Raw genomic sequence first — 13,291 nt, forward strand, 5'->3', positions numbered from 1 at the left:
TTTTCAGCTCTTCTTCGTAATCAGTTTATTCCTGCTCTATAATATCCCTTATTATCTCACGATAATTGTTGCGTTTTAGTTTGATCGACTACTATTAAATAATTAGCTAAAAAATCTGAGTAAAGTTAAACTTGATTGTCATAGCTATTACATCATACTACGCAGTAAATGAACACAATGGTACCTGAATCTATTCTCAAGAACTTAGGAGGACACTTTAGGACTTCGGCTAGGAAAATAGCGCATGACAGAAGTTTCTCCAAAATACTTGGTTTCTGTTAATAGATAATGTAAAAATTTCATCTAAATAAACAAACAATTAAAACAAACTGACACTACAGAGTGAGATGAATGAAGTAAGTCAAACTACCACTCTTCATAATGAAGAGAAGAATGGACACCCAAGCATTGTGACTGACGAACTAATCACTGAAGTTGATGAAAACATTGGTAAAAATTACCGTTTCACAAGATTTTTCTCTGGTTTCTGTAAGTTTTCCTTGTATTTCGTTATATTTATACTTTTAGGATAGAGATAATTGGAATTACAGCAGTATAATTTGATTAGGGGTGATTAATTGAAAGCCGTAGAAGTTTGCATAGTAAAAATGTGCTGTGTTAACGACTATATAGATGTTTTATAGAATTAAAAAGTATTACTCACGTTTATAGATTGACTGAATTCTGTAAATACAATGAAATAACTTTGATTTCTAATAACATCAATTTGAAACATGGTCATTGCTTCAAATTTTCCATCTTCCTTAGTTTTGGTTTTGCCTGTACGTCTTAAGGTTGTCCCTTTATGTGTAATGTATCTTGAATCATTCACAGCATACTTGAGGGAAATTGTAAATGGATGATGAAAGCTGGTTATCACTTTTTTGGAACGAAATTGGATAATAGCAATGGGCGATTCTATTTTTTCTTTGTTTATTGATATAAAGGGATTAGTTTCAGTAGTACACATCTAAAAACAAGGCAAATATGGTAATCAGATCCTGATAATATATTATTTATTTCTATACTCCGATCTAGACTCTCCACGAGGCTACATGAAGGAGCGCGAGCGGGAGAAAGTTGACGGTCCGCTCATCTTCTCTCGGTTCGTCTGGTTTTTCAGGCGTGAGTCAAAGAACGTGAGAATTAACATAAAGTGATACTTGGGATGGGAAGAGTGAGGATTATAGTATAGGTAGATACAACTGAAACTATAGATACTTGAACTAGATTGAATAATTTCGGTGTTCTGTTGTATTGTGTATATAAGGGAGTTTAAATCTAGATAAATTCATAAATGGCGACTTTTAGAGGGTAGATGAGAAAGTGAAAACTCCGTGTCCGGAATAAACTCACGTCAATTTTGATAACAGACGTAGCTAGCAACCGAATAAATCGAGAGTGTTGATGGCAAGCACTCCTACCTGCCTCCTCCCGCCAAATCTGGATTAGGCATAATATCCATTAATTTTAATATATAACACACAACCACTAAGCTATTGGTCGTAATTTATTTGTTGTTAACTTAACGTGGATAGAATCGAATCCCCGATGTTCATCGGTATGTATGTATGGCTCTGTCAGTAATAACTGTTTGCTATAAAGTGGTGGTAGAAACTGTTTTGTTAATGATTTTATCATATCATACCTAACCTAACCTAACCTAATCATATAATAAATCATACACTTTAAACCTGTATCATGTCAATCAGTGACATTCAAATTATTTGATAAGAAGCCTAACCAAGTCAACAGATTTTTGTTCACTTTCACAATTTATTAGAAAGAAAGAAGCATCTTTTGGCTTTGAGAAACTTCAAAGTAAGTACTATGTATAAACAGCCTGGTACTTATAGAATCGTAGTTTGACTGTTTGATTCCTTGTAGAAACGATAAGAACTGTCAGGAGTTTCTCCGATGTTGTTTAGATGGTAGTTCACCGAACAGTGTCCAGTAAGCTCATCTTAATGAAAGTGCCTTTTGGGAGCAGTTGATAGAACAAGAGATACATGTTTCTGATTTCTTCTAATTTAACCACTTTTCTAGCATGATTGGATGGCCTTTCTTCGGCAGGTGATAAGCTTGTTTCCCGACGCGGCTGGTTACCAATATTGCTGTTTGCTCCCAGTGAGCTCAAAGACCTGTGTATGCCCATACGAGCTTTAATTCAATATTGTATACTCTTTATATACCGCTTCTCATTCCTCTTCAAGCTGAAGCATGTGCCAAACTGTACGATATCTATACGCCTGGTTCAAACTTGTACATGTGTTTAGATTTTGAGACTAGAATATAGGATATAGAAAGATATCGAAGAAGGAACTGGCGTTAGACCTATTTTGGAAGAAAGAAGAAGAATCAACTGATCACGTTGGAAAAAAAGGAAGATTAAATCCGATCAATGTAGGAATTCTGGGATTGTCTAAGGTTTTATTCTTCTTAAACCGCCGATTAGAAGGAAAACACTTTTATTATAGAATTTAAACAATGGACACACTTTACTTATGTACAATGTAAATAAGAGAACTAAGATTAATAGTAAAACTTATTCTTGTATGTAGTTTATACGTTAAAAGAGCGGGAAGTCGTCTTAGTTGCGAATCTTTACCGTCTACGTCTTACTTCCGACTGACTCGACTGTCTGTCGGCTTTAGGCTGCTGAAGAGAACTCGTGTTTCGTGCGTGGCTGTAGGATGGAGTACAGCAATAATCTCAATCCTACATCAATATTAATAATGAACAAAAAATATTCCTTTAAGCTCAAAATACATGATACGACTAATAAGTAATTAAACTAGAAGATAAGTAAAAATATTTCTTATAACAAGTATAATATGAAAAAAACATTAAAAAATAAATAGCTGTTAAATTTATTTCTGCTCTGCTATCTGATCAATACCTATATGTGCATTGTGCACTATGAGCTGCAGATTGACGAACCTTTCTAAATAAATCGTTCCCTTCAATTTTAACCCTTATATAAAGTAGAAAAGTACGTACAGAAATTTCCACTTCTTTAGAATTTAGAAAATCTTTCGATGGTCGCACTTCAGTACCCAAAGAACTAATGGAGAAATCTTGTAAATCTTTTCCAAATTTTTTGATTGCTATAACTTCTAAGAGATCATACTTGGAGCTGCTTCCGTCTTGATATGGAGAAAGAGGAGTGAGAAGTAATTCGGTACTCAATGAACATAAACTTATCAAGTTCTGACAAGAACGTTCCAACTGAAATTTAAATTATTATATTGTTATTATCATATCTAATGAGAGATAAGAAATTTTAAATAATGAGTTGCCAAATCGAAAATGAGTTTAATGTAATTTCGAAGCCGAGTGGTACAAAAAAGAGACTAGAATTAAAATTAAACAAGTGTCTTCAGATCAACACCTGGTATTGAATTGAAACAAATTGAATCGTAGAAATAAAAATTCCTTAATTAGTAACCAGTTCCCGGCATAAACAAAATATTGCGTTACCATAGAAACGAACAATAACTTAATAGAAGTGTCAGTGTAAAGATTGATGTCAAAAGGTAAACCAGAGTTACGCAATAAATTAAAAGAAAAAAGATGTCCACCGAAATTGTGAAAATCGAAGAATTGGAGTATCGAGCCATCATCAAGTACCTGCATTCAAAAGGGTTAAGAAATAAGCTGATTTACGAAGATATGCTTAATAATCCTTGGTGATTAATGTCCTTCGTATACGACCGTGAAAAATTGGACTGCAAGCTTCCAAAGAGGTAAACTTTCCATTAAAGATGATGACCGATCAGGAGGGCCAGTTTCTGATTAAGTCCCCGAAAATATCGATGCAGTTCATGACATGATTTTATCAGACCGTCGAATTGGACTAAAACGGATATCTGAAGCACTGAATAATTCATACGAACGCGTTCATCATATAGTTCACGTTAATTTGGACTTGAGAAAAATTGCTGCACAATGGATCCCCAAATGTTTGAATGTTCACCAAAAGTGTGTAAAGTTATAAGCATCGCGTTCGATCTGTACATTTTTTTTTGATAGGTTTAGAGACATTGCAGGTTCGCTGTAATAAATATATTTAATTAAGAAGAGAATATGTTGAGTAATAAAATATTTTGACTTGAAATTTTGTTTGGTTCTATAGTAGGCTAAGAATTTTTCAATATATCTTCGTAAAACATTGATTTATATTTCAATATTCACATTGTCACATTTAAAAACGGTGACACGCCTCTATATCCGCGGAGAAAATATCCGCGTCAAAATATCCGCGACATAATATCCGCACATAATTGATCCTCATAAAAATTATCCGATATAAAAAATCTCCGCTTGTTATATATATATATTCCTGTAATAATATCTATGACATCGTTTTCCGAATACTCTAGAATAGATAAGTATTGTAAGGTCGAGAAGCGGGGAGGGGTTCTGTTTAAAGGTTGTCCAAATGTTTATTTTGATTTTTTGCTAATTTATCGGAATGTGTGTCTGTGTTGATGTTGCGTTTGTACAATTTGTTCATTTCGTTTAGGCTTTGGTCAAGTTATGGAGGCATGCAGCCTAGGTTAGGTTAGGTTTATGTCGCAGATATATTGACGCGGATATTCTGTCAGCGGATATGGAGACATGCAGCATTAAAAACAGCGAAAAACTGACAGATAATTCCATTAGAGACGAAGCACTTTCAGAATAGATTTAAGTAACTTTTCCTCGGTATGTAATCGTTTTACATAAAAAATAATATTTTTATTTTCATATTTACCCAAAAATAAAAACATTTTCTTTTATATGAATATTATAAAGCAAGTGATATCAGAAACGTAAAGAAAACTAACAATATAATTAACGTTGTGAAAGTGGTGTCAACTTCTGAAAAGTCATTATTCTTTCAAACCGCCCTTGTATAATTAAAAAACTGAGGCTAAATTATATAACACACCTTCATTTTATTCCTAGAAACACCTTCATCGTCAAAGTAATCTGGATAATGTTCGGTAATAGCGTGTATTTTCAGCAATGGATAAGGAGTCGATAGCGTAGTTAAGATGTGTCTAGTTTTCAATACGTCATTATTTGTCGATAGGCCTACTTGAGTACATTCAGCAAATAATCTGTGGGAAATTATTTTTCATTGATTATTTAACAATATTTATACAGAGTGCCAAACGACGAGCTAAAACTATCTGTATATGACAAAATACTTATATTAAAATCATGAAAATTTGCTCGTTTCGGTTTCCAGATACGATTTAACTAAAATATTTTGAAAGATGATCGACTTCCGGTTCTGCCGGAAGTATACTATTACATTTTTGACATCTAAGTAAAATTTTAGTAAACTTTTTTCTAAAAACTTTTTTCGAAAAATGCATACTTTTTTTTCTTCGAAATATTCCTGTTAGACAGTCTGCCATAAGCAGTGGCGTCGTTTGGTGAGATTCATTTAGTTCATAAATAGAAACATGTGCGTTTTTTAGATCATGGACGACAGAAGACAGATATGAATTTAACAATAAAGATTTAGACATCAGCAAATTATTTTGAATATATTGGAATATTTAAAATAAGTCTAAAGTTGGATAAAATTCATTATATTGACAAGCTGTGCAAAGAACAGAACATACCTTCTTACTATTTCATATTTAACCCTATAAAATTCATATGGGTAAACGTAAAATCAGAGTTACGAAAATGTAATTAGAATTCAGAATTGACTAAAGAGGTTGTAGAACTCGTAAAAAAGTTCTAACAACAAACCGCCAAGAGCTTTGGAAAAACTGTGCTGAACATGTTATCAAAGAAGAAGATGAGTATGTGGTATCACCCTGTTTACAACCCATCATAATTCAATCAAATGATGACTCTAGTTCAGACGATTCTGACTATCATGATTCTTTGGAATTGAAATGTTTCTTTTTATTTTATTTGCTCAGGTACTGATCAGGTACTGATTGATCATTGTTTTGTTTTACTATTTTTTTTTGATAAATTGACTTTAGTTTAATACAATCGATATAAAAATATAGTCTAACCCGCCAGTATCGGATATTTCTTCTGCGAAACTTCCAACGAATTGGACTTTATTATAATGATCCAAAGTTTTTTTAGCCGCATCGACACACACAGCTGTAGCTTTCCAGGCAACATTAGGGTTCTGATGCCCAATTTCGTCTAGGCTAATTTTCGTTGCAATAGATGCTGCTTGTTTGCAAAGATATACATCAGTTAAAGGTATCTGGAAAACGTTCAAATAATATTATGCTTCAATAATATTGTAAGGAATGAATCTTTTTCAAACTCAACCTGATCAAACTCAATATTTCTAAAACATATTGATTTATAAAACGGATAGTGTCAAACTGTCAAGTTTGATGTTTATTCTTTCCAATAATTTATATGTATGTGGGGTTTAAATGAGGCGATATAATAAATATCGTTGGGGGATGAGTATTTGAGAGCAAAACGTATCGATTTGTAACGATCAATAATATTGATTTACTGGAAAAAAATATGCCGAAGCAAGCAATTTGAAGAGCGCAAGTACAAATACATTAACGGTTAAAAGTTAATACATAAATCTAATTTACCGATTTGAGTGCAGTCAATAATTTGTTTTTGTACAACGATGCAGTTTTTTTGAAATTAGCGTTTTGTGAAAGTTGTTCTAATTCGTCCGCAAAAACATTAAGCAATTGCATAAGCTCATAGTATTTCTTATTCGCTAATAAATTAACAATGGAGAATTTCGATTTCTTATCATAGTATCTCTTGGTGAGTTGTTTATCCAAAGATTTTTCTTCTGGATTTAATGTGTCTGTTACCTAAAAATCAGATTCCCAACAAACAGTTTTAATAATTGAATTGATATTATAAGATCGATTAATCATACAGGGTGTTTCAGTCAAAGGCGTACCCGTATTTAGGATAGATAAAAAACTGAAAAATATTTGGGGTTTGATCATTAAAAAATTTCGTAACCCCATCCGTATTCAAGTTAAAGGGTGTTGAAAAAACAATGCTGATATATCCAATAAATTTGATTTTATGTCTGACTCTCATAGAAGGCGCTAGTTACACGGTTCGTATCAAGTGATATTGAACATAACTTTTCCAATATTAGATTTATCAAGCAGAATTCCAAGTGAGCTTGATAAAACTCGATACTGTGTATCGTTTTCGGAGTATTTTGATTTGAAAATCATAGTAATAATCGATGCTGGTATGAAGTATTAATAAAGTTATTAATTATCAGTTTAATCAGTATAGGATCTTGTTTTTTAAAGTTGACTAAGTATGGGCACTGAGCTATTGAAGACCTTGGTATGAAACAGACAACAATTTGATCATCATATATTGTGGTTCTGTTGTTTGATGGCCCCCAATAGCTGAGTACTCATAATTATTTAATATTGAATTTTCTCTGAGTTTGCTATTCATTGATAGTTATGACGTTGATCAAAATCCAACAGTTAACGTATGAAATGTGGTATGACCAACAAATACGTCTTCTTCAAGTACTTGGAGGATACTTAAATAGCATCAGCTACATCCTTATCATTACAGACAAGTCCAAAAGATCTTGCAATACGATCTTCTGGTGGATTTTTGTCAAACATCACAAGAAAGAACAGCGCTCAATCCAAATGTCTTAAATGTATTCTTCTTACGGAAACACTCATTTAAAGTTAATGTTTGGGCAGCAACTTTAGGTAACTTATATGTTATCACATTCTACCTGGAAAACCTGGATTTTTTAAGCAATCAATTATTCGAGATATTGAAAGATTTAATGCTAAAAGAGCGAAGCTCTCTATTTTTTATGTACGATAGATCTTCGCCGCATTTTAATAGAAGTTATTATAATTGGTTGACTACCCATTTTCCGAATCGATGGATTGGTAGAGGTGCGGAAGCTCCGTTTCATTGGTCTCCTCGGTCATGCGATTTTAATCCCTTGGATTACACAATTTGGTCGTATCTTTAATGACCTCATTTATGGATTCTTTGGAAAAAAGAATAGAATTGTGGATTCGTGAAAACGGAGGACATTTTTGAACACTTCAATCGCGCTGATTGAAAAGATCGTGATAAGCGGCGAATCATGGATTTTGCACACTGTATGGATCTTTCAAGACAAGCCAAATCCAATAAAAGTGTTCATGCTCGAAGCACTTCGAAGCAAATGGTCGCCTGTTTTTTTGTAGTAACTGGAAATGTCGCCATTAGAGCAATTTAGAACGGTCAATTTTGAATGGTTACCATCCATCAGTTCCAATAAAAAACATTTCTGCGGATATTTTGATTGATGCTAAAGAGAGATTTGACTGGGCTATCATGTGCTTTGTTACTTTGAGGAATCTTGTTTTTTAATATTTCCAAAGGTTATCGATTATTTATTTAGGGCTCGATACTAAACAAATTACTATCTTCAGATGAAGGTATGATTAATTAATATATAAAAAATTTTTTATTGAGTCCCTAACTTGAATGGATTGTTGAACTCCGTAAGCAAATTTTGCAGAAGATGAGAATATTCATCCAATTTTTTTTGGGCTCACAGAGCCAAATGATTTTAAATGAGGGAAATGGAAAGTTTGTTTTTTTACCTGATTTTCCCACGCCCTCAACTTTATTTTAAAGGCTTGAAGATTTGAACACATTTGAGTGAAAATCAGATTTTTACCCTGTAACTTTATATTCAGATCAGTCAAGTGTTGATTCATATCTACCAAAAGGGCACAATCACTCCACCAGTCATTGTCACAATCAATTGGTCTGCCTTTTTCTAATATGAAAGCTTGAACAGTGTTTCTTGAGAACGAAATATTTTGAATTATTGACTTTTGAGATGGAAATGGAACATCAGCAACTTTCAACATACCTACCAGTCTTTAATAAAATCACCATCAGTGAGAGGTTTTGCTCTTTTCGCGATTTCTAATGCAATAGAAAAACTTGATTTCAGGGCATCTTCGCTATCTGTATTAGCTTTAGTAAACATCGATTGTTGACCTGAAGTTTAGATTTTAAATATGACAATCTGTCGATTCTTATTTTTTCAGTGTTACAATCGAATTTTGACTTATGATTCGTATTTTCCAATTAAACTTCTTACAAAAACTCTGCACTCACTATCAACGTTTTTGTGACATTATGCCAAAATCGTAACAATTATGGAACTCGACACAACAATTATGGATATCGCACGCGCACGACACGAACAAATGCACAATACCTTCACAATCACTACTTCGCAGTACAATTAAAATCCTTCTTTGCCGCACCGCACGATTACTCGACTCAACTGACTCACGTCGCGCCGACGCACTCGTTTTATATGGTTAAGGAAGGAAGGAAAAATAATAGGATATTTCCGCTTGCTGCTAACATATGGCGATACTGTCTTTCTCTCTCGCTTGTACAGGCACACGCTGCCTTTGAAATTACTTATAAACATCCGTAGACTTGAGTGTAAGAGTATTTAAAGCATCCGTAGAGGAATCGAATTAAGTCTAATAGCTCTAAAAACATGATTCTTCTTTCTGTGACACGGCCCAGGGGCCAGAAGCAGTCCGCGGGCCTTATCTTTGACATGAGTGACTTTAAATAAAAATGAAACAATCTAGCTGGAAAAAATGCTATCTGAATCATATTTATGATATGTATATAATTATTAAAGAGGAATTATTACTCGAAACATTGAATGTTACTTACATCAACTGTGAGAAATTGGATATCATTGAATTCATAAGGATCTATCATTTTTACTAAAACGTGAACACCAGCACTCAAGACAAATTCTATATTACCCAATATTATACTTCTTGCCAAAAGTGTTTCCGATTTTTCAGTGACACTGTATACCTCGAACGTGTATACTCCTTTTTTATGTGAACAGTGTACTCGAAATAAGGTCGACAACGCTTCACCTTGTGCTGGTTCTATACTACATTGGCCTAATGTTGGAGACTCATGGATTGTCAGACTTCTAGCTGCTTTTCCTTTTATTTCTCCTATAATATTATATTTTTGTCTATACGATTAATTACAAAATTAATATCATCATATAATTATTATTATATTATTATTTTATATAAACATTTTATTAATTTCGAAAAATATCGACCATTATTTAGACTAGCCGACCCGACATAGTCAAAGTTACCTTTTCAACAAAAATAGGAAAGACGGATACCACGCATCCCAAGAACAATCAGTCTCACATCCTTTTTCCCTAAGACGATGCAAATTCAGAACAGACACTCTGAAGTGGAAACCATAGACGTCAACCAAGCAGGCAAATTTAAGAAGACAGCATTGGTACAATTGACAAACGAAATTCAGACAAACAAAGAAAACATTGTTTGCATATTTTTGGACATAGAAAGAGTCTTTAAGCACGGTCCAGGGGGGCTATGAAAAGAGCACTGCGAGAAATAGAAGAAGTTGCATCACTACTCATAGGTAATAGATGAGTGGTAATAGACTTTGTCATCTTGAGAGTAGACTATGTGACATAGCTTAAAGAGGACTCATCGATACAAGATCTTTCCCATTGGTAGAAGTAAATTAATGTAGACATATTGTTGCCTGAAGTGGAAACCACTCCATAGTTGTCAACCAATCAGGCAAATCTATAAAGACTGCATTGGTACAGTTAACAAACCATATTCAGAATGCTCTGACAAACAAAAAACACATTATTTCTATATCTTTAGACAGAGCCTTTAAGCACGGTCCACACGGGACTGTGAAATATGCGAGACATAGAGTATGTCCACACAAGGAAGCTGGATCAATACTCATGTGCTAATAGATGTGTGGTAATAGACTTTGTCATCTTAGGAATAGACTATGTGACATAGCTTAAAGGCGATTCAACGATGCAAGAAGATCTTCCCCATTGATGGAAGTAAATGTCAAACCTAATAAAACTAACCTAATTATTTTCACCAGGAACAAAAGACTCAATCTCAAGCCCATTAATCTAGACATACTCTTGATAGTGAAACCAAAATGTGATAACGAGTTAAGCCAAGGGAGCCCTAATGGTTTGCAGAAATTTCATAGGAAAGAATTGGGATTGTGAACCTGCTGCTATAAAGTCTTGAGCTCCAGTGTCATAAGATCCAAGCTGATTTGGAAAATACAAAAGCAGACTCCAAAAAAAAAGAAGGTAGATAGGAAAAAAAACAGTTATTGGAATTATCTTGCGACAAGCAAAGTATTCATGGGAAATTATATATAAAAAAATATATTGAATTTATCAATATAAGTAAGAACAACCTACCAATATTGATAGGAGTCTTGTTAGAGCTTTACCGCCTCGGTGGACATCTGAAGATGCTATATTTAGCAGAAACGTGCAATCTGCTTGCTAGAGGACAAAACCTCTGTTCAAATTCTCTCAAAAAGAGACTACTGAACTCACACTTTGGAACGTATGAAATAGGAGATGGAGACTTCTGACAGCTTAAAATATGAGAAGGGATTAATAAAGATACAATAGATTTTTTGGGTCTGAATGTATATGAAACCCTTAATGTCAACATAAAAGATACATACGTGAACCAATCTCAAACCGAGCTCCTCACACCTAGTTAGAAATTTGGGCAAAATCAAAGTAATCTATTTGATGCTGGTTCCAATAAATGATCAGGTAATGAGGGCAAGACGTTATCGGCTCTTGCAGCTGATTCTCGATGATAATTTAGAAGGTGTAAAGAGTGTAGCTTCTTGGCTTTTGCATATAACTAAGAAACAGTAATCCCTTTTATTGGTGGTCGCCAATGTCAGATTAAACTGGCAGGACGCATAAAGAAGAAGATTGACTATACTTAGATCTAACTGCAGCTAGTAGCAAACAAGTAGCTGCAGATAACCTAATGTAGCCTGCCGAAAAAAAACTGCCTAAAAGAGAAGAGTAGCGAATATGAATTAAAATGGAAAAGAATTATAGTACAAAGATTTGCAAATGACTAAACCTTAGTCTAAAAATTGAATTGTTTCCTGTTTACCTTGCTCATTTGTTATTTCCACAGATACCTCATAAGTTTGGCCTTCGGTTAGAATTTTTTCGTAGATATAAAATACAGGACCTTGTCTTCCAAATTTGGTGGCAGATTCATATGAAAAATCAGAGTTAATCGACCATTTATATAGATTGGAGTTTATGTTTTTACAATTCACTTTACACTTTACTTCGAAAATTGTAACTTGCTTGGCATTTGATACCGGCACATCAGGAGGGCAATTTTTCTCGCAACTGAAATTTATAAAGATATATAGTAATATGGATATATGAAAAAAATTACATGCCAGAATATTTAAAAATTACATTTTGTCTCCCCAGAAGCGATTCACTATGATTAAAATGATAATCAAAAGTGATATCCTGTGACAGTCCGCGCTATGATTCGATTTTTATGACCACTCTACACTCTGACGAAGCGCCACGATACTAGTCTTAGAGATTGGAAGCGGAAGAAGCGCTAACTGTCCACACTCTCGATTTATTCGGTTGCTCGCCAAGCGTACAACATATATGTGAGGCGTCCACATTATCACACTATAAAACGTACAATTAATTGCAGCTAACGATTGGTCTCACATTTAGAATCTTTTTGACATACGGGGATGGTGCAATAAAGAAAATACAAAAAATTTTGGAAAAAATTTAATTATTTTTCAGCGTAATCTTCTTTTAGCTCCAAACATGTTTCCCAGCGACGCTCAATAAGTTCGATACCCTTTTTATAATAAGAATCGTCAAGCTCCCTTCATTGTAGGAAAATCTTTGACCACCGAACCATTTCCGCAAGTCTGGAAACAGACAACAACTTATAAAAATATCACCGATATTAGAAACGGTAGCATTAAATATATCCCATGCCTCACCGGCTGTCTACTCTCCACCAGTCTTACGAATTTTCGATCAGGTCATGTGTCCTGACGCGAGTTTAACCTGCCATCAGACAGACTGCAACACAACAACCGCACGAAGTCGCATTAGTAACCGCATGCAGTTGCTATATTCACCTTCATGCAGTCGGGTCTGACTTCACGCAGTTTGACGTAGAAATGGAAGCACATACGTTACTTCTCTTAACGGCGCCGCTGCCGGTAGCGATATAATCGAATTAAAAATCTGCAAAGTGCATCGCGAATGTGTAGGGATCCTTTGCTATTATTTTGCCATACGGAAGGTGATTTTTTCATACTGGTTAGACGGTTAAACTAACTGCACACATACGGTTAGCGGTAGACAGCATGCAGCGACGTTACACCACTATAGCCG

Source organism: Diorhabda sublineata, chromosome 7, assembly GCF_026230105.1.
Source record: "Diorhabda sublineata isolate icDioSubl1.1 chromosome 7, icDioSubl1.1, whole genome shotgun sequence".
NCBI lineage: Eukaryota > Metazoa > Arthropoda > Insecta > Coleoptera > Chrysomelidae > Diorhabda > Diorhabda sublineata.